Raw genomic sequence first — 21,037 nt, forward strand, 5'->3', positions numbered from 1 at the left:
GCTTGGCTTCTGCCTCAGGCTGACTGCACTCTTGCTCCTCTTGCTCTGAACAAATCTTCAAGAGCCCTTCTGATGCCCTTGGCATATCTTGAAGCTGTTAACCCTCCTGGTCCTGCTCTAGAACTAACAGGCCGGTGCTGCTCTCCCACTCACCCTGGTTTACTCTCCTCCTGACTCCATTTTTTCGTTAAGTCCTCTAAACCTAACTCAGATCTGAGGTTTCCACTGCAGCCACACTCATTTCTTTCAGTGCTTCATGCTGCCCTTTGCTTCTTCCTCAAAGCATTCCCACACGTTCGTTCAAGTTTCCCTAAGAGTCTCCATCAAGGCAAGTAGGTCTCCACCTGCCCACCCAACCACATCACCTGGCGTGCATTTTAAAAATTCCAATGCCCAGGCCCCACCCCAAGATTCCAGTGGGGCTTCTCTAGGGTGGGGTCCAGGCCTCAATCGCTTTAACAGTCTCCAGGTGATTCTAATGGGCAGCTCGGGCTGGGACCCACAACCTGAGCCACGGTCGCAAGCACTAGTGTTATGGGGATCACCCTGGGAGAGACAGAGCACAGAGGCCTGGCTTGGTGCGGCAGGGCGGGTCCTCTGTCTTCTACCAGCTTCCCCAAGTGATGCTGACAATGACAAAAGTTTGAGAGTCACTGGACTGTTTGGAAAGTAGGACAGTTTGAAAAGGAGATTTTGCCAATTGGGCTTTTTCCTTGGAAACTCCTGGGCTGTTTCCCTGTGGCTGAAATCACCTAAATAGAATTGTCACACCAGGTGGTAGGTAAGTAGAGTTGGTTTGTCAAGAGGCTTTTTTTTTTTTTTGAGACTGAGTCTCGTCCTATTGGCCAAGCTGGATTCTCAGAGTGGAGCACAGTGGCATGATCTCACGTCACCGCAACCTTCGCCTCCCAGGTTCAAGCCATTCTCCTGCCTCAGCCTCCTGAATAGCTGGGTTTACAGAAGCCCGCCACCACACGCAGCTAATTTTTTGTATTTTTAGTGGAGACGGGGTTTCACAATGTTGGCCAGGCCAGTCTCAAACTCCCGACCTCGTGATCCGCCCGCCTCAGCCTCCCAAATTGCTGGAATTACAGGAGTGAGCCACCGCGCCCAGCCTCAAGAGGCATTTTTAAGGGCAAAATATTACTGCTACTGAAGGAAAAAGCAGCATGCACGCACGCACACTCCTCATCTTTGCAGCAAAACCTGTACAAACCTGCCTGCCCATCCCAGAAAGAAACTGCCACCCTGACAGTCTTGCTGTGCATGTGCTGACTCCACCAGCCTTTCCAGAAAGATCTCTCTCCTTCTCAGTCACTCTTGTTGCTTCCTCACCAATACTGCCGGCCCTCCTCGCTGCACATGTGTTGCTGCAGCCTAGCAGGGCTTCTCAAACGTGGGCTGCTCATCACGTCTGGCATATGCCACCAGTACTATTATTTAATATTTTCTCTCAAATCTACTCACTTTTTAAAAAAGAAACTATGTCATTACCATAAAGGAGACACCAGTATCCATGCCACACAGAAGATTTCCATAAAAACAAACATAACTGAAACAAAACAACGCTATTTTATCTTTGGGGTCCCACTGCCTGCAGAAGGCCAGATCCTGGGGCCTGTTTCCTCCTAGTCCCACTCCTTGCTTTTTAGAAAGGGAGGTCACATTCAGACTTTCTCCTTGAGGCCATTCAAGGACTGAAAGGGGGCTAGAAGGAGATGTCTTCTTCATTATGGGATTTACAGTAATTAATGCAGCCACATTTGGGCACTATCTTTGTCCTAGGATATTTTCCAGAAAGCACTGCAGCACTGAGAAGTGAAAGTCACTGGGACAGCTGGTCCCACGATAAGAGGAGTGAAGCCCACCCTGGCACTAGTTACTTAATCTCCCCCAGCTTCAGCCTCTGTTTCTCTGTACAGAGCTTAATGTCCTTCATCATCTGGAAGGGCGAAAGGGGTTACTGATAACACAAACTGCAAGCCCTTTTTGCGAAGGTCTGCTGTCTCATGTCGCAGAAAGGTGCAAATGAGAGAGCTGAAGACCAAGTATCTGCTCATCTGCTGACTCCAATGAGCAGCTCTGCATTCTCCTGCCCGACAGGGAGGGAGGAAAAGCCTGCTTACTACTGCCCCTAGAAAATGCCAGAGCAGGTAGGATCGGATGCTTTCTGCTTACGCAAAAGGGAAGACAAATGTAAGTTTTTAAAACTGTGTGCAGTGCTCGCTTCAGCAGCACATATACTAAAATTGGAATAATACAGAGAAGATTAGCATGGCCCCTGTGCAAGGATGACACGCAAATTCGTGAAACGTTCCATATTTTTTAAAATTTAAAAAAATAAAATAAAACTGTGTGCAATTGATGAAGGCTGAACCTCAGAGTTTTAACCTGCTGGCCCACACTCTGACCTCAGAGAATGACATGGCAAGGCTGTGGCTGCTAGAAAATTCACTAGCACGCAGCCAGCCTCTCCACATCCCTCCAAGACAGTTCCATCTTCACTTGGTCTGAAAAGCTAACAGAAGCAAAGGGACCTCTGTTTAGCAGGTGGCTGCAAATCCTGAGGGCCACTGCCTAGCTAGAATGAAGGCTCCGGGTTTAATCATTAACCTGAGATCCCCCAGGCTGCCCTTGCTGGTTACCAAGGCACATGCAAATTCCCCACAGTCCCAACCCAATTCCTGGATTCTCAGAGTCTCGCTCTGGGGCACAAGAGGCTCAGCTAGGCAAGCCAGACCACACGGAGCCTCCCCTCCATTGGAAGGGAGGGGAGAGGTGAGGAAAGAGGACCAGAAAATCTGGCTGAGACATATTTCAAAGACTTAAAATCACGCAGAAATCAACTGCCAGGCTGAACAAAATAGAGAAAGGGGCAAATTATCTAGGTTTCTCTATTCAACTCATGAGTTTCAGGGTTTCTAATCTTAGAGGAAATTGGGGTTTCATTAACTAGAAGTATCTATTATATGGCACCCTTCTGCCCTCCTCCCATCCCCCATCTTATTAAACATAATTGGAGACAAAAGCAGCATCATGGCTCTCTCCAGTCACATCTGGGTGGCTGGAGATGAGGCATCTCCCTTAGGCAAACACAAAAACACCACCCGGGGCCTCAGTCTCTTACCCAAAACAAGACTTGTCACGATGCAGTAATTAAAGGGCAAACAGGCCTATCCCTGGATCTTAGCCAAAAGAGATTCACAATGCTGGGCCTGTCCACTAGCCCCTGAGGTCCCAGCAAGCCAGATACTGGGGCAGCTCACAGAGTAGGAGGTGGAGCTCAAAACATTCCAGAAGCATTTACTATCTGCCTGCATAAAGACCCAACCTCAAAAGAGGCTTATGGGCAATACTATCTCATCTCTTCCTGGAAGGAGGCATTTTCCAAACCGTTCCCTCTGGGATTCCAGAGGCAACACTCAAATTTTACTAATCATAATAGGCAAATATAATCCAACTTAAAAAAAATGATTCCAGGCTTTGAAAAGAATGTCTGCACCTAATCAATGACAGCTACAAGGAAACGAAAGCAACTGTAGACCCGCCATCAACTCTGGTTCCACAGGGACTGCATGAGCGACAAAGCAATGAATCCTCTGTGAGAACGAGCCCTGTTATTCTGAAATCACATGATTAAAATGCACACCTGGCAGCCATGTGTTACCTGGTAGAGACGGTCTCACTGGACGACATTGCTCACAGATTGCAGAGCTGGAAGGGGCATGAGAAATGATCACCAAGCCTTCCTCCTGTTGCCCAGCTCCACCTTTGGGGCAGACCAGGGGGCTACATCCCAGTGGGACAAGGCCTGAGTCATCATCGGGGCAGACACCAGGACTCATGTCCTCCAACTCCTGGCCCAGGCTGTCCACTGCACCTCGTGCAAGGGGTCCCTTGAACTTTTCTTGAGTTAAACACACACCTGCAGTCACAGTCACACACAGAGCCTTGTACAAAGACAAGCACACACATATAAACTATGCTTTTCTGCCCCCAAGACGTTGGACAAAGCCAGGGAAGTGCATGATCAGTGCTAGACGCCTCAGGGGAGAAGAAAGAGGAACAGCTGCTGATACATCCCCAGACCCGTGTGCCGCTGAGGCTCGCATTCTTTCTGAAGCCCACAAGCTCCTGTCCTGCTAAAATCAAGCTCGACTTCTCAAGCTTCCTTCCCTGCCCAATGGGTAAGGGCAGAAACCACCTCCTGCACTGTGCAGGACTCACACCCACTCCGCACACCTGCAGCCTCCACCCGCCCGCCCTCCCCTGCCCAGCCGCCCCACTTACCAGCTGTGTCCAACTAGAACCTGCACTGGGTGGGAGCCCCTTCCCTCTGCCTCTCCAGTTACCGAATGGGAGCAGGATCACCTGGAGCACCTGATTATGGGCTGAGCCCAGGGACACTGACAAGGCCGCCTCCCAGTGCAGGGAGCCACACAGGAGGCCACACTGAGTCAGCGGCCAGGGTCCAAAATTTGCTTCCTGGAGAACTTGGAAGGGACACCGCCCAATGGCACTCTCAGAGAAGCTTTCATTCTCAGGACGTCAATGCTGAGAGGGCTGCCAGGCCGATTGGGAAACAGCTCCATCAAGATTTTTTGTCTAGTTGGTTTTTAAACTGCGCAAATGCCAGAAATCTCCTTCCTGCTCTCTACTGCTTTCAAACGTAAATCGAAAGACCTGTTCGTACTTGTCCCCGGAATCCCTAATATCAGTCCCTCTATTGGTCTCTGGGGAAACTAACTCTGCTGGAGTCAAGGCAGAGGGGGCTGATGACGACTCAGGGGCTCACATCCTGGGTCCATTTAAGGCACTGACCAGGCACGTGACCCTGGGTAAATCTGCCCCTTTCACTGGCTCTTTTCATGCCTCAGAAAGATGCATTCTAGTTCATCTAACTCAGAGGCAAGCTTCCCAGCTACTGCCACCTGCTGTTCCCTTCCTTCATTCCTTACCACAGGCCCGAATGCTCACCTGCTCTGACTATGAGACAAAACTGCACTTTACGCATCACCAACCCGGGCGCATGTCCGCCTCTCCAGGAATGACTCCAGATACTCCCTGTAGAGAATTACACAACCACGTGGCATTTCACCCGCAAATTTCAAGTCTTTAAGGGCCTTAAAAAATCTTCTCCACTTTTTGTTCCTGGAAGCTCTTTGTACTTTTTTTTTTCTACCTGCTGTCAGACAGCAGAGTTGGAAGGAGCCCTGCTGGGAATGCAAAGAGACTCCACAAGTATTTCTGGGCCTCTATTCCAAACCACTGCAGACGTGAAAGGCGGACATTGATGGTAGCTGCCACAAACCACCTCAGCATCCCCAAGTTTCTCTCTGGCCAGAGAGAGGAAGAAGCGGTGGAAAGCCCAGCCAATGACACCGCAAAATGGGAGCCTCAGGTGCCTCAAATTAAAGGGAGTAAACTCAACAGCTAAACCTCTAGGCTGAGGCAGAGGTTGCTTTGCTTTTTAAATTTTCCCAGCGGCAGGCAAAAATCTCCAGCTCTGCTACTGAATATAACCAGTGCAATTTCCAATGCTCTCACGGCCCCATTATTTCCTATTCAGTGCCCCTCCCTTTCCACGATACCCCATAATTACAGAGTTAAGGGCTCAGCTTTCTTTAGGATGCTGCTTCTTTACACATGACAACACAGAAGGAAAGGTTATTTAAATCTGAGTTAGAAGGGTAAAATCAGCATTGTTAAAAGGGCAGATTAAGAACACATTTCCCTGGGTTTTAGGTAAATTCAAGGTCACTTGCAATAATAAACAAGACAGAAACGGAATCATCTGGCACTCATGGGCAGTGGGGTCTACCAAGCACCACGGGGCAGGGTCAGATAGGCCATAAACACCACATGGAGCTGATTGTTAATGTCTCTGACTTTGAAAATCTGCCCTGTTAAAAGAATTCAAGGGCACGATTTCCTGTCTGACCCCGGTGTTTCACAGCCTTTGCTTCAGAATTGGAGCTCTTCCTGGTCCCCTAAAGCCTTCTCTGTCCTGAAAAGCACACATTAATAATTAAGACTGAGGACTCCAGCTTTAGCATTTACTGACTGAGTGACCTTGGGCACATCATTCAACTTCACAAAGCCTCGCTTTCTTCATTTATATGTATAAAGTGGGGATAATAATAGCCCCTTATTGCTTCATAGGGTTTCAGGAGGATTAAAGGAGACTGGGATTATCATGTACCTCACATAGTAAATTACTCCATGAATGATCAGCAGCAGCAGCAGAATGACAAAGGAACACACACTGCTTTGGGAAAGACTGGCAAGTCCCCGTGCCAATGCTTTCTATGAAGTGGCATCTATAAAGCAAGATCATTCCCATTTCCCTCCCCACATGGAATATATTTCCAGCAAAGACAAAAAGCAAGACTGGGAATGCCAAGTACTAAGTGTATAATACCATTTAATGAGCACCTACCATGTGCCAGGAATTCAACCATATTTTCACAAATCCTCATCACCCTGCAAGGCAAATCCTGCTAGCCCCATTTTGCACATAGGGAACCCAGGCTCAAAACAAGCCCCACCTCCCCGCTATTCCAGGCCAATATCTCAGGGCAGGTAAGCGACAGGTCAAGATCCACAGGTCTGCTTGGTGGCCAGCACAAAGGCATGGGTGCACTGAATTCTGGGGTTTTATCTAGCTCATGGCTATTTCCCTGCAAACACCAAGTATGGGCATATTACTCACAGAATGTTCTAGAGCCATGGGGGTCCACAGGACTCACCTCTTTTGATCCCGCGAGTTAGGAATGTTAGAAACTCAGCCCAACCAAGGGAGGGGAAGCAGCTTGTCCAAGGTCACATGGTAGCCCCGACACAGGGCTGACATTTGGGCTCAGGTCTATCGACTTTCGAGGAAGATCTTGCCTACGGATGCCCGATTATTCCTAGAGAGACATTCACGAGCACAAGAAACGAGCAGGTGTAACTTTGAACAGACTGTTTCAGAGCTCTGCAAGGGTGAGTTGAGGAGACTCCTCCCTTCCTCCCTCCCAAGTCTGATAGGAAAGCAAAGCCAGCGTGTGCTGGCAGGGCTGCCTCCAGCTTGGCTCACCCCTGAACCACAGCCTCTAAATGAACAGCGTTTAAAATTACCTTCCTAGAGCCTTCATGAATTTCTATTTTGAAGCCACCCACTCGTATCTGCTGCACACACTCTCTTCATCTCCTCCCTCCTCCCAATGTGCAACTAATCTGCTTGTCAGTACCGTCTGTCTCCAGCAAAGGCGTCCCATCAGGTGGCTGACCCCTGTAAGTAATTAAAGAGTGATCCCACAGCCTTGGTGGAGAGAAGGGTGGCTGGTTAAATTAGACATAGGAGGGAGGGAGACACTGCTCACAGCCTACCAACTGCTTCCTTAACAGATGGTGAGCCAGTGCAGCAGGAGTGCAGCCCCGGAGCCAGCCTGGAGGGGCAAAAACAAGGCAGGAGCGAGGAGCCTCTGTTCAGCAAACTAACCTCAATCACATGGGAGCCCCAGAGCTCTCCTGCCGCACACACTCAACAGCCAGCCACTTCCCCATACAGACCTGGGAGACCCTGGGCAAATCCACCACCCCCTTGGGAGCCGTTTTCTCACCTCTACGATGACCAGCATACTTTTATTTCCCTTCCTTTCTTTTTAATTTGGAGGAAAACACTAGGAAATAAATTACACAGACTACCAGCCTTTATGGGCAGGGGAAAGCCATAAAGCAAAAAACATCACTTTCCCCTCTAGCCTCCCAAAGTTAAGTACTATTAGCAATTTGGTCTGCAGCCTTCCCAGCTGGTTCCTACAGTAATAAGCATTAGGGTGCTCTGTGGCCGGGCACAGTGGCTCGTGCCTGTAACCCCAGCACTTTGGGAGGCCAAGACACAAGGATCACTTGAGGTCAGGAGTTCAAGATCAGCCTGGGCAAGAAAGCGAGACACCCCACCCCATCCCACCACCTCTAACAAAAAATTAGCCACACTTTGTGGCATGAGCCTACAGTGCCCCCTATTCAGGAAGCTGAGGCAGGAGGATCACTTGAGCCCAGGAGTTTGAGGCTACAATGAGCTAGAATCATGCCACTGTACTTGCACCAGCCTGGGCGACAGAATGAGACTCCGCCTCTAAAAAAAATATTAGAATTATTTGTGTATCTGAGTGTTTCTCTGTGTATATGGGTGTGTGTATATACATATGCTTTTTCAAAAGAAGGATCATACTATACTGTTCTGCATATTGAATATATCATGAAAATCTGCCCAAGACAGGCCATAGATCTACTTTGTCCCTTTTATGGTTATACAAGCAAGTTCAAAAGTGACTCAGCCTTTCCCCTGTGACTAGACATTCAGGTGTCTCTAAGTCTTTACACAAGGAACAACCTTGTGCATATGCTTGTATGTGTACAGGCTACCGTTTCCATAGGCATCAGGGTCCCACAAGTTCAACTGCTGAATCCTAAGGAATATACATTTTCAATTTCAATAATGATGGTAATTTACAGGGGTCAGCCACCTGATGGCAATACTGTCAGGTACCATCCAAAAAAAGTGGTACCTATTTGTACAACTCGATTATGTATGAGAGTTGCAAAATGCTCCTTGGACCACAAGAACGAGGCCAGAAAGCCAGCAGGAAGACCCCCCCCGCCAGGTCTTTGCTGCCCATTCTGTAATCCCCAGCCCCACTCCTCCTACCAGTGCAGCTTCCATTTCACCTTCTTTATACACTGGCTTTCCACGTAAGATTTCACGTGGAAAAGAAAGGGGGATTGCCCTGCGAAGGTATTTGAAAACCACGAGATGAACTCTAAGGTTCCTTTCATCTTCTTTCTGTAACAATGGGGAAGAATAAAATGGTTTTATGTAAAAATAACTTTCTCACAATTTTACAATAAATCCTCTCTTTGGCCAGGTGTAGTGGCTCACACCTGTAATCCCAGCACTTTGGGAGGCCGAGGCGGGTGGATCACCTCAGGTCAGGAGTTCGAGACCAGCCTGACCAACATGGAGAAATCCTGTCTCTACTAAAAATACAAAATTAGCTGGGCATGGTGGTGCATGCCTGTAATCCCAGCTACTTGGGAGGCTGAAGCAGGAGAATCGCTTGAACCCAGGAGGCAGAGGCTGCAGTGAGCTAAGATCGTGCCATTGCACTCCAGCCTGGGCAACAAGAGCGAAACTGTCTCCAAAAAAAAAAAAAAAAAAAAAACTTTTTTTCCATTAAGTGAGATAGTCTGCTGTGTGGTCTTCTACAGTGAGTATCAACAAAACCATCTCATACCATTGCTAGCCTTTACACAACAATTACTATGTGCTTAACTTTTTTTCAAGGATAATCCCATTTGATCTTCTCAACAGCCCCCTTGCACAAATGCAGAAACTGAGACTTAGAAGTTATTTCCGTAAAGTCCCACCAGAGTGCTGATAACAGGTAGAGCTGGGATGGACCTTGGCAATCCATCCCAGAGCCCACACACTTGCCAGACACCTTACCATCTTCCAGTGAAGGGTCTGAGCACACACACACAGGCGTGTACACACAATGCTTCCAGATCTTGGCCTGTTGGCCTCTTTGAACCAACTGTATGCAACCAGCTTCTGGGTCAGCCCTTTCTGCCCAGATTGGTGAAGCAAATGAACGCTGTCATTTTGAGAATGCAGCAGCCCCTCCTTTTCTCCCTGCGGACCTCCCAGCTACCTCCCTGCCCCCGGGCCCCATTATCCCTACTGTGGATTCTGCATGACTTCCTCCTGGGCTAATCTGGGCTCCTCATTTCACAGCCACACACATGAATGAGGAGGCCAAGAAGATCAGCCCCACAAGGGAGAGAAGAAGCAAAAGGGGCCCAGGGCCCCAACCTCCGATTCACTGCCTCTGACCTTTGCTCTACTGCCCCCAAATCTCATTCAGAACTGGGGGAGAAAGGGGAGAGAAGAACCAGAACTTTTGTACACGTGTATGAAAGAATCAGCCAGAGTTACCAGGAATTGCAGTCTAAAGGGAGGATGAAGAAAGAGAAAAAGAGAAAGACCAAAAGGGAAGAGAAAAGGGAAAGCAGCAGATGGAGCAAGCAAAGGAAAACGAGAAGCCTCGTTTCAAAAGCTCAAGTGGCCGGGGCTTGAACCCCCAAACCAGCCCCCTGCCTCATTCCCCACTGCAGGAAGACAAAGAAAAGCAGAAGGGCACTTCCAGATCCCACACAGGGATGTTGCACAATCAAAAGAAAAGGAACTCTGCTTGGAGCCAAGCCAGCAGCTGACTTCCCATCAGTACACTTCTCCACACCCTGCATGTGGGCACACCCATGGCAGACACCCAGCTAAGGAGCCAACGGGGATCCTGCACTCTCCCAGGGACCCGGCCCCCAGGGTCTTCCAGGGAGGCATGGCATCAGACAGGAATGCTGGTACCAGCCAGGTGCAGGGAGAGTGGCACAGGACATCCTGTTAGGAGACCACAGCCATGCAGGGCTTTCATGCTGTAAGTGTTCTGTATTGCTCTGGAAAGGACTGACAGGTCAGAGATGCTGAGACAACAGGACTTTTTTTTTTTTTTAATTCACAATAATTTTTAATAGAGACAGGGTCTCACTATGTTGCCCAGGCTGGTCTCCAATTCCTAGGCAATCCTCCTGCCTTGGCGTCCCGAAGTGAGCCACCATGCTCTACTAAGAGGGCTTCTCACAGCACATTCTGATTAATGTCAGTTCTTGGAAGCCGGAAAAATTATTGCAGCATTGTTGGTAACAGCAAAAGATTGGAAACACCCTAAATAACCATCAAGAGGAAATTGGTTTAAAAAAACTATTAATAATAATGATACATCCAGATAGAGGAAATGTTATCAGCTATTAAAAAAAAAAAAAAAAAGACACGAGCCAGATAGAAGTAAAAAAGTAAAAAGACCATAAATAGCATATTCCCACTTGAATAAAAGGGTTGTGGAACACAGACGGGATCTAGAGACTAAGAATATTCCACTTCTTAACCTGAGTAGTGAGTGCATGAGTGTTCAGTTTATCATTCTTTAAACTGTATGTTTTGTATATAATTTTGAATGCATGATATTTCACAATACAAAAATTTTAAAGGCAGGAACACAGGTACACATTTACGGGTACATATGCATTTAAAAAAACACCTCTAAACCATGTTGTGAATGCCTCTGACCAGGGACACTGGGAGGCAGTGGGACTGGGTGTGTGATGTAGTTTGAATATCTGTCCCCTCCAAGTCTCATGGTAAAATGTGGTCCCCAGTATTGGAGGTGCTAATTGGTGGAAGGTGTGTGGGTCATGGGGTGGATCCCTCATGAATGGCTTGGTGCCCTCCCCACCATAATGGATGAATTCTCACACTATTAGTTCAAGCGAGAGGCAAGAGCTGGTTGTTTTTAAAAGAGTCTGGTGCCTCCTCCTCTCTCGGTCCCTCTCTAGACACATGACATACCTGCTCCCCCTTCACCTTCTGCCAGGAGTAAAAGTTTCCTGAGGCCTGACCAGAAGTGGAGAAGATGCTGGTGCCAGGCATGCACAGCGTGAAGAACTGTGAGCCAAATAAACCTCTTTTTTTCAGAAATGGGGTTTCACCATGTTACCCAGGCTGGTCTCCAACTCCCAGTCTCAAGTGATCCACCCACCGTGGCCTCCCAAAGTGCTGGGATTACAGGCATGAGTCACCAAGCCCAGCCCAAATAAACCTCTTCCTTAAATAAACTACCCAGTGTGGGTAACCCCTCTTTCTGGGCACCAAGGAAGGAGAGAGCTAAGCAGACCCCCAACACAATTAGTGCCTGAAGAATAATTTACTCCTCATTTATTTCCTTTTATGTAATCCTTTTACATAATCATATCTTAGTTTGTAGTCAGGGGATTGTCAAGATCAGATACGGTGCAAAGCATGAGCTAGGGAAAAACAGCCATACCAGGACAAGAATCTATGACCCAGGCGGTAGTGACCCCGCCTAAAAGGGCATGCGCTACGTGGCAGGTCGGCCTAGGAGGCAGCGTTCAGTATCATAAAGATACCTGCTGTATGGCAGGCTTGGAGCAAGAGTCACTTCTCCTGTAAGGGAGTTGTAGTGTCTTGCATCCAGTTCTTGTGGAAAGATGGCCTCTGGCCGGCAATCTCGCTAACGTCCAAGGGCTTAAAACCCCACTGGTACAATTGCGCCTCAGTGGCTGTAAACCCTGTCAGCTCTGTTGCTGCTGTGCTGACTCAAAGCATCCTCCCATAGAAAGCCTTAGAAGTTGCCTGCCCCTAGATGAGAGATGTTGCACACTGCCCACCATGGGGGCGGACCTTGCTGCACAATGCCCACTTCCTTACCTTGGTGACCTAATGGGGGTGGACCTCTTGTTTATTGATCACATAATTGACTTGACCCTGTCACTATCCTTAAGATAACCTCACTCACTACCCTTTCCCCCAACCTATACCTAATAAGTATAGACACGCCTGGACACTCAGGGCCTCGCCCGTCTCTGCTTGTAAGTGGCGTTGGCCCCTCCAAGCCCAGCTGCCTCTAGCCAGTCCTTCGGTGTCTTGTCTTATTTCTCAAATCCAGCGCCTCAGCACAGCGATAGGGGACACCCCATGTCCCTAGGAGGGCTGGACCCTACATTCGGTCTTAGGGAGTCCTGTATAGCAACATAAAATGGATTGACACAGTATGAGGGAGGTTTATTCTTTCACTCTATATTCTTTTACAGCTTTCTAGTGTCTTTCACCACATACCTATCTTAAACAAAACAAAACAAAAAAGGTCGCTGGCAATTCTCCAGCATGGTTCAGCATCATAGATCAGGAAGTGCCCAAGGGGATAGTTTCCCTGTTTTAGAGCTAAAGACACTGCAGCCCAGAGGGTCTGAACGTCCAAGGCTGCACAGCCACTGAGTGGTAGACTCGGGAAGAGAAGCCCAGTGTCCCACCCACAGACCAGTGTTATCTAGCCTGTTCTCTCATCCAGGATTCCCAGGCCACTCCAACCCGAACCACCTGCCTCGCCTATGCCTCCTACAGCTCCTTCCCCCACTGCAGTCTCAGGTGGGGCCGGGAGAAACCAGGGAGGGGACCACAAGTCCCAAGGCAGGAGTCAGGGGACACAGTCAAGGTTGGAGCCCCGAGCTTCGAAGCCTCCCTACCCCTCCCCGGGGCTGCTGCCTCCAGCCTGTGCACACCCAGGTGGGTGGGCGGGCTCCAGGGCCCCCACTTCCCATCCTCATTCTCCAGGCACCAACGGCCTGCATGGCCATCCCTGTGTCCTCAGCAGAGATCTTCCCAGCACACGGATGCCAAGCAAGCCATGTGGGGGGGTGCACATACTGGCCGCTTTGCAGCCACAGCCACATTTGGCGCGGCAGTCGGGGTTGGGGAGTACCTACCCTAATGCCTTCGAGCCAACCAGGTACCACACTCACAAGCTCAACAACCTTGGATGCCAGACTCAACCCAAAGGGGTCGGTACTCAGAGCCAAACCAGACTCCAGTTGTCAAATACCACCCTTGTCAGTGTGTTTACGTTGAAGAAAATCCTTGAAGGGTTGTGCAGCAGAATCACAAATCCTCAGAGCCAGGGGAAGATAAAAAAACAGGATGGTTTTGCCTGTAGCAAAAATCCACCATGACTGCTTCATGTATTGGAGGCCAGAAACAATTTAATCCAAATTCAAATACTTCCTTTAACAAACGTTCATAAACCCGAGTTCATACGTTCTTTTCAAATCTTTTTTTTTGAGACGGAGTTTCACTCATGTTACCCAGGCTGGAGTGCAATGGCGTGATCTCGGCTCACCGCAACCTCCACCTCCTGGGTTCAGGCAATTCTCCTGCCTCAGCCTCCTGAGTAGCTGGGACTACAGACACACGCCACCATGCCCAGCTAATTTTTTGTATTTTTAGTAGAGACAGGGTTTCACCATGTTGACCAGGATGGTCTCAATCTCTTGACCTCGTGACCCACACGCCTCGGCCTCCCAAAGTGCTGGGATTATAGGCTTGAGCCACCGCACCCCGCCTCTTTTCAAATCTTAACCCACTGTGAGCCAGGCATACTAGAAGCACGGAGAATAATCAGAAGAACTAACGTTTGGAGAACACTTACTATGACTTAAGATACAGCAGCCCTGTAGCTAAGCTCTTTGCACACAGAGCCTCTTTCAATCCTCCCAGCAGCCCTCGGGGAGAGACGGGAGAGGCGCATTTCATAGAAAAGTCTATCAAGGCTTTAGGGTTAAGTCACTCATCCAAGGTTACAGAGCCAGCAAATGGCAAAGTGAGGTCTGGCTGGCTCCAAAGCCCATTCCCGCCACTGTACAAGACACAGCCCTGTGCACAAGCCCTACGAATGACATGATTTTACCCCCAACACAGAAAAAATGTAGGTTTACTGAAAAATTGGGAAAGGAAAATAAGTACTAAGAGGAAAACAAGTATTAGGCCACTATCCACTGATGGTGGACAAACCACCCACCTTTAACAACCATATGCATTTCCTTCACTTTCCCTCCACTTATTTCATTTATAATAAACCCACTGTGCAAGACACAGCCTGTGTCCCCTCTGTGAGGTTCTGAGTTTCCTCTAAATCTACTCTGTCTGCAGGGGGCCAGTCAGGCCTGTTACTTTCTGCTCCCAGACTCCCAAGCCCACCCATTTGAACTCCAGGAATGGGAGCAAGTGGGCCAGGCTGACATGGGGCAGAGGGAGTGTCTCGCCAGCAGTTCTGAACATAATACCAAGAGCTTGGCATCCACCCATGAGCCTCCCCTCTCCGTCCCAGCTCAGACCAAGGGTCATGGGGACCTGTCAGCCTACATGTGGACACCATGCCAGGCTGACAACCCTGGAGATGACTCATGTGAAAGAAGACAACAGTCCAGGGTGGGCATACTTGCCCCCATGACAGAAAGCCATGGCCCGAGAACTGATGAACCCTCTTGTATCAGGCAGGGGCAGTGGTGCCAGGCTGGGGAAGTGGGCCGGGGATAGGAAGCCAGGTTCAATCCAGGCTTGACCACTAACCCTCTTGGGAAAACTTTTAACCTAAAGGAGCCTATTTATATAAGCTTCCTAATAAAGCTATGAGACGCATTTTACAGGTGTGATGTACCACTCCCTGTACACCGCAGCCACTACGATCACTGCACAGCTCCCTGGGTAAACCCCTGCCTGGAGTATCCTCCATGCTCTTCTGATCAGGAAGGTTCAAGCTTCAGATCAAGCATGAGCTCCTCTGAGAGGCAGGCCCTGACCCCCTGCTCCGAGGCAGACTCTCTGTTTCCCCCTCTGTGCACCTGCCCTCCCGTCCCTCGCAGGACCTTGAGCTCCCCAGGGCCCTCGCCATCACACTGGATGGGAATTGTGTGTCTGCTGGGGATCGGGGCTCCTCCTTCTGTACCCATGACACATGTCAGAATATCTGACATACACTAGGTAATGTCTGGCATACACTCGATAAATGTTCACTAAATAAATAACAGGGTCAGGTAAGGTGGCTCACGCCTGTAATCCCAGCACTTTGGGAGGCAGAGGTAGGCAGATCACTTGAGGCCAGGAATTCAAGACCAGGTTGGGCAACATGGTAAAACCTCGTCTCTACCAAAAATACAAAAATCAGCTGGGCGTGATAGTACACACCTGTAACCCCAGCTACTCCGGAGGCTGAGGCAGGAGAATTGCTTGAACCCGGGAGGCAGAGGTTGCAGGGAGCTGAGATTGCACCACTGCACTCCAGCCTGGGCGACAGAGCGAGACCCTGTGTCTAAATAAATAACAAGAATGATTATCACCCTCTGAAATCTGTGAAAAGGACAGAGCCCTCCGGGAGGGAGGGATGACTCCCCATGGGGGCCTCAGACACTGGGAATGACTGAGGTCACTGGCACCTCACTGCTCTCTGTCTGCTTCCAGCAAATGTTTCTCATACCCCAAGTCAGCCTTGTCTCTACCTGGCACTGCAGATACAAAAGAGACACATATCCAGCTCCCGACCCTCCCACTACTGCAACATACAGGGAGTTCTCCATCTAGGAATTCCCATCCAGAGGACTTCAATGGGAGCTGCAGGAAGAAAACAGAGCTTTCCTTATCTCATCCTTTCAAAGGTCTATTTTTGTAGACACATTATTACATTGGACATTATACGTTGGAAGGGGGTCACCTTGGGAGAGGATGTGCCTTTCAGCAGGAGGCGACTCCAGGGGAGGGATTCAGCTATGAACTGTCAGCGGCCACGGCTCATGACAGCTGGGGGTGGAGAAGTCAGCTCTGAAGGGGACTTTGAGTAGCACATCAAGCCTTTTCAAATGGTCCCCTCAAGGAGTTTCATCTAGAACAAAAAATCAGTCCAATCACCACAGAAAGAAATGACACATAAAGTCACAGAGGAAGGGCACAAATCTATGATTTCTTTTTTTTTTTTTTTTTTTTTATGGAGTCTTACTCTGTTGCCCAGGCTGGAGTGCAGTGGAGTGATCTCGGCTCACTGCAACCTCTGCTGCCCAGGTTCAAGCAATTCTCCTGCCTCAGTCTCCCAAGCAGCTGGGATTACAGGCGCCTGCCAACGTGCCCGGCTAATTTTTATATTTCTAGTAGAGACGGGGTTTCACCATCCTGGCCAGGTTGGTCTTGAACTTCTGACTTCATGATACACCCAAAGTGCTGGGATTACAGGCATGAGCCACGTATCCAGCCAGGTCAGTCATTTCTACCTCACAACTGAGCTGATAGGATCTAATGTGCTCTTTCCTGGTTTTAGATTTTTAAGAGCACATATTTTCACTTCAAAAAAAAACCGTCAACGAGTTGCTCTGTGAATTTTCCATTTTCTCCCTCATCATTCTCAAGCTCCTAGTTCACACACTTGAAAACCAAATCTATTTTTTTTACCTGTAGACTCAAACCACATCACATGAACAGATACTCACATTAAGCCAGGGACAAGGTCTGCACAACAAAATGGTTCAAACTTGACTCTGGGAACAAAAATAACACGAGAGAAATGTCTGCCACATTTTGAAGTACTAAAAATCCAGTCAAAATATTTTTTTTTTGTGGATGACATGATTTTCCCCCCAACACACGAGACATGTAGTTTTTCTTTCCCAATGAAAATTGGGAAAGAAGAAGAAGAAAAAAAGAGGAAAGTAAGTTAAGAATTAGGCCACTATCCCCTGAATGTGGACAAACCACCCACCTTTAACACCTGTATGTATTTCCTCCACTTACGTCATTTATAATAATTAACTGGAGTCATGCTGTTTGGTAAACTGTTTTGCTGCCTGTTAGTGATAGATACTTTATTAATATCCTCTCAAGTAGTAATTCTTTGTGGCAAATGTTTAGTGTTTTTAAAGGCCATGGGTCTAAATGCGCTCCAGTTTTACTTTTGCTTACACACTATCCCCAAGTTTTAGGTTTAGGATACTGGATATTTAATTTGTAACTCTTCATCAATATAAAATAATGCTGCAATTAGCACCCTGAGGCCAAATTCTTTTTAAATCCTAGGTGGTCCTTAACACAAATCTCCAGTGCCTAGACTCCTGTAACTTTATTGAGTTAGCTTCTTATAAACCTAAACAACGGTTTGTTCCCACCTGCAGCACAGTTACCAGCTAAGAGTGGTCGTACACACTCAGGCTCGCTGTCTGCCTCAGCAACTCCAAAAGATGGGGCCTTCTCCTTGCTGGTGTTCTGCAGACAGTGAATCCCTGCTCCTGCAACCCCAGGACCAGGAATATAATTTTTATATACATATAATTTTGTTTTTTTGCTATGATGTCCAGACTGGTCTCGAACTCCTGGTCTCAAGAGGTCCTCCTGCCTTGGCCTCCCAAAGTGCTGGGATTATAGGCATGAGCCACCACGCCTGGTCTGGAGATGTTCTTTACCCCCACATCATAATAGTTCTTCTTCCTCATCACCAACAACAACCTTTATGCTTTTGACTAAGCCGTTGGCATGTGCTGTAACATTTAACCTCAAAAACATTGAGAGAAGCTGTTGCCCTCATTCATTTGATGGGTGACAAAAATTAAGGCTCAACATATGGAGTCCAATCAATGCGCACAGCTAGCATCACAGCACTCAGGATTTAAACCAAATCATCTCCAAAGCAGGTTCAAACTCTGGCAATAAAATCTGCAGTTCTGGTATTGGAGAACTGGACATTGGAGACTCAGGAGAGGGGAGGGTGGGAGGGAGGTGAGAAATGAAAAACTACATATTGGAGTACAATACGTACTCACACACTCGTGGGTGAGGGGTACACTAAAATCCCAGACTTCACTCTACAATTCATCCCTGTAACCTAAAACCAAGTAGACTCCCTGAAGCTGAACCCCATGTGGATGAGTTTCCACGGCATGCAGATAGCTATATAAATGCTGGTGGCCCCGCTCGTCACACTGCCAGTCACCAGAGTCAAGCAGGAAGGCTGGTGGCTCCACGTCCACAACCACACAACAGGAAGCCATGAGGTTGACCCGTGACTGAAGGGCCAACATACCTAAGTACTATCTTACATACAAAGTGCAGTATACCTTATTGGCTAAAATATGACACGTATGTGCTATGAACTTAAATTACTATCTCTGTGAGTTTGGCCCATAAGAGAGACAATTATTCTCAGAGGAAATCAGCCAGTCCAATTCCCTCACCTTGTCCCTACAAACAAGAAAACTGTGGCTCAGGACACTAAGTCACAAAACCAGCTCATGGCACACCCAGGTCTACCGCCTCCCAACCTAGCGGTCTAAGCAATAACTCACAGCAGTATGTGAAACACAAAACTCACAAGAATTCCCAAAAATAAAATTTCTATTTTAAGAAAAAAAAAATACCTATTTAACAAAGTTTAAACAAAGCTGAGTATCTATCATGTGACCAAAAAACGAAGTCTAGAGATATAAATAATAACAACAACAAAAGCTAAAGACATAATAAATTGTTTCCATCAAAGGTAGTGTTGTTTCATAAAATGACATCAGAGTGTTACTGCAACTTTAATCGCAGAGGCACGGAACACACCCTGCAGTATTCTGGCTGACACAAAAGAAGAAAACATACACACAGGCAACTAAGGAGGTTCGAGCCCAGATTCACTGCTATCATTTCCAAAATTGAAAAACTACTCAATAGGTCCTACTGAGCTCTAAGTGTCAAACTGCACTAGGCCTTGGCAGTTTTCTTAGTAACTTGCTTTGTTCCTTCTTTCATTCATTTGAATGTTATCTAAGTATCTACTCTGCTTAGGCGTTGAACAGTGAATAGGCTGGGCACGGTGGCTCACATCTGTAAACCCAGCACTGTGGGAGGACGAAGCAGGTAGATCACTTGATGTCAGGAGTTCAAGACCAGTCTGGTCAACATGAAGAAACCCTGTTTCTACTAAAAATACAAAAATCAGATGGGCATGGTAGTGGGAGCCTGTAATCCCAGCTACACAGGAGGCTGAGGCAGGAGAATTGCTTGAACCCGGGAGGTGGAAGTTACAGTGGGCCAAGATCACACCACTGTACTCCAGCCTGGACAACAGAGTGAGACTCTGTCTCAAAAATATTTTTTAAAAACGCCAGGCGCAGTGGCTCACGCCTATAATCCCAGCACTTCAGGAGGCCGAAGCAGGCGGATCATGAGGTCAGGACTTTGATACCAGCCTGGCTAACATGGTGAAACCCCATCTCTACTAAAAATACAAAAAGTAGCCAGGTGTGGTGGTGGGTGCCTGTAATCCCAGCTACTCGGGAGGCTGAGATAGAAGAATCGCTTGAAACCAGGGGGCAGAGGTTGCAGTGAGCCAAGATCGCGCCACTGCACTCCAGCCTGAGTTAACAGAGCAAGACTCTGCCTCCAAAAGATAAAATAAAATAAAAATTAAAAAGAAAAGAAAAGATCAGTGGATGAAAGAGAAAAGTCTTTACCCTTGTGGAGCTTTCATTCTAGGGAGGCAAAGCAGGGAATGAACAAGTCAGTAAAACCATACTGTGTGTTAGGTAGGAGACGCAGGAATGTTCACACTTGTACAGACTGCTTAGAAAAGACCTCACTCTGGGAGTAGAGGCAGGGGGAGAAGGCCTGGGTTGACCCAGGGGATATGGGTCAGGAAGGCGGCCAAAGGGGCTGGGGCAGGATGAGCAATGGAGTGAGAACAGAAGCTATGGCGTTGACTTTGGCTTTTGCCCCAAGTGGAATGAGAGTCAATGGTCTCTGCAGATGATGCAGAAGAGCTGACTTGCATTTTAAAGGACCCCTTTATCATTAAACCTTTCCCTGAATGTCACCAAGAATTCCTATTTACATTCAGACAAATCCACACACAGGCAGACACCTGCATACATTCACACACGCCCCAGAGAATGCGGTCTGACCTAGGTGCCCCCGAAGCACAGGTCACCCTCTAATGCCCATGTGGCACCACCACCCCTCTGTTAGTCACTCTCATCCCACAGCACCTGTGCTGCAGATGCTTGGGAACAGCTGACCCAGGGATGTAATTCTCTCCTGTGCTTGCAGCTTACATCCCATTGGAGCCCTTCCTCCTTCCAACCAGAACCTACCCACTTCCTGGAGGCCCCAACAGAGGTATGGGGTACCCACCTCTCAAGGGAAGTCAAGCATCTGTCTCATGTCCTGCAGCACCTGAAGGGGATGAAGGGGCACCGACAGCAGAGAAAGCAGATGGAGGACCAGTGTGGGTCAGAGCAGTCCATCCCTGTCACCTGCACTAGGAGGGACACCTTTCTCACCTCCTGGCACCCACCTCAAAGAACAAAAGGAAGAGCAAAGAGAGGTGAGGGGTGCAACCTGGGATGCTGCAGTGAGAACAGGAACCCATCTGCTCTAGCCTTATTGACACAGGTTCTGTGAACGCCCGCAAGATTGACAGTGGGCCTGGCACTCCAGGATGAGGGAGGAGCACAGACAGAGGGAAAAGCATGGATGGGAAGGCGGGCAGAGCACAGATGGGGCAGAGTGCTGATGGAGGGGCATGGAGGAAGAGATGGAGGGAGGAGCACGGACGGAGGGAGGAGCACG

The 21,037-nt window shown here is 48.3% G+C and overlaps 1 protein-coding gene and 1 non-coding gene across 2 annotated transcripts in view; one reads left to right on the plus strand and one right to left on the minus strand.

Annotated features, from left to right (window-relative positions):
- Positions 1 to 21,037, minus strand: part of LOC108298158 (kinase suppressor of Ras 1-like) — a 176,880-nt gene that overhangs the window by 132,429 nt on the left and 23,414 nt on the right.
- Positions 2,220 to 2,326, plus strand: LOC119469848. Its single transcript, XR_005198699.1, has one exon. It is a non-coding gene; the product is annotated as a U6 spliceosomal RNA (small nuclear RNA).

This window comes from Cebus imitator, unplaced genomic scaffold, assembly GCF_001604975.1.
Source record: "Cebus imitator isolate Cc_AM_T3 unplaced genomic scaffold, Cebus_imitator-1.0 Scaffold897, whole genome shotgun sequence".
NCBI lineage: Eukaryota > Metazoa > Chordata > Mammalia > Primates > Cebidae > Cebus > Cebus imitator.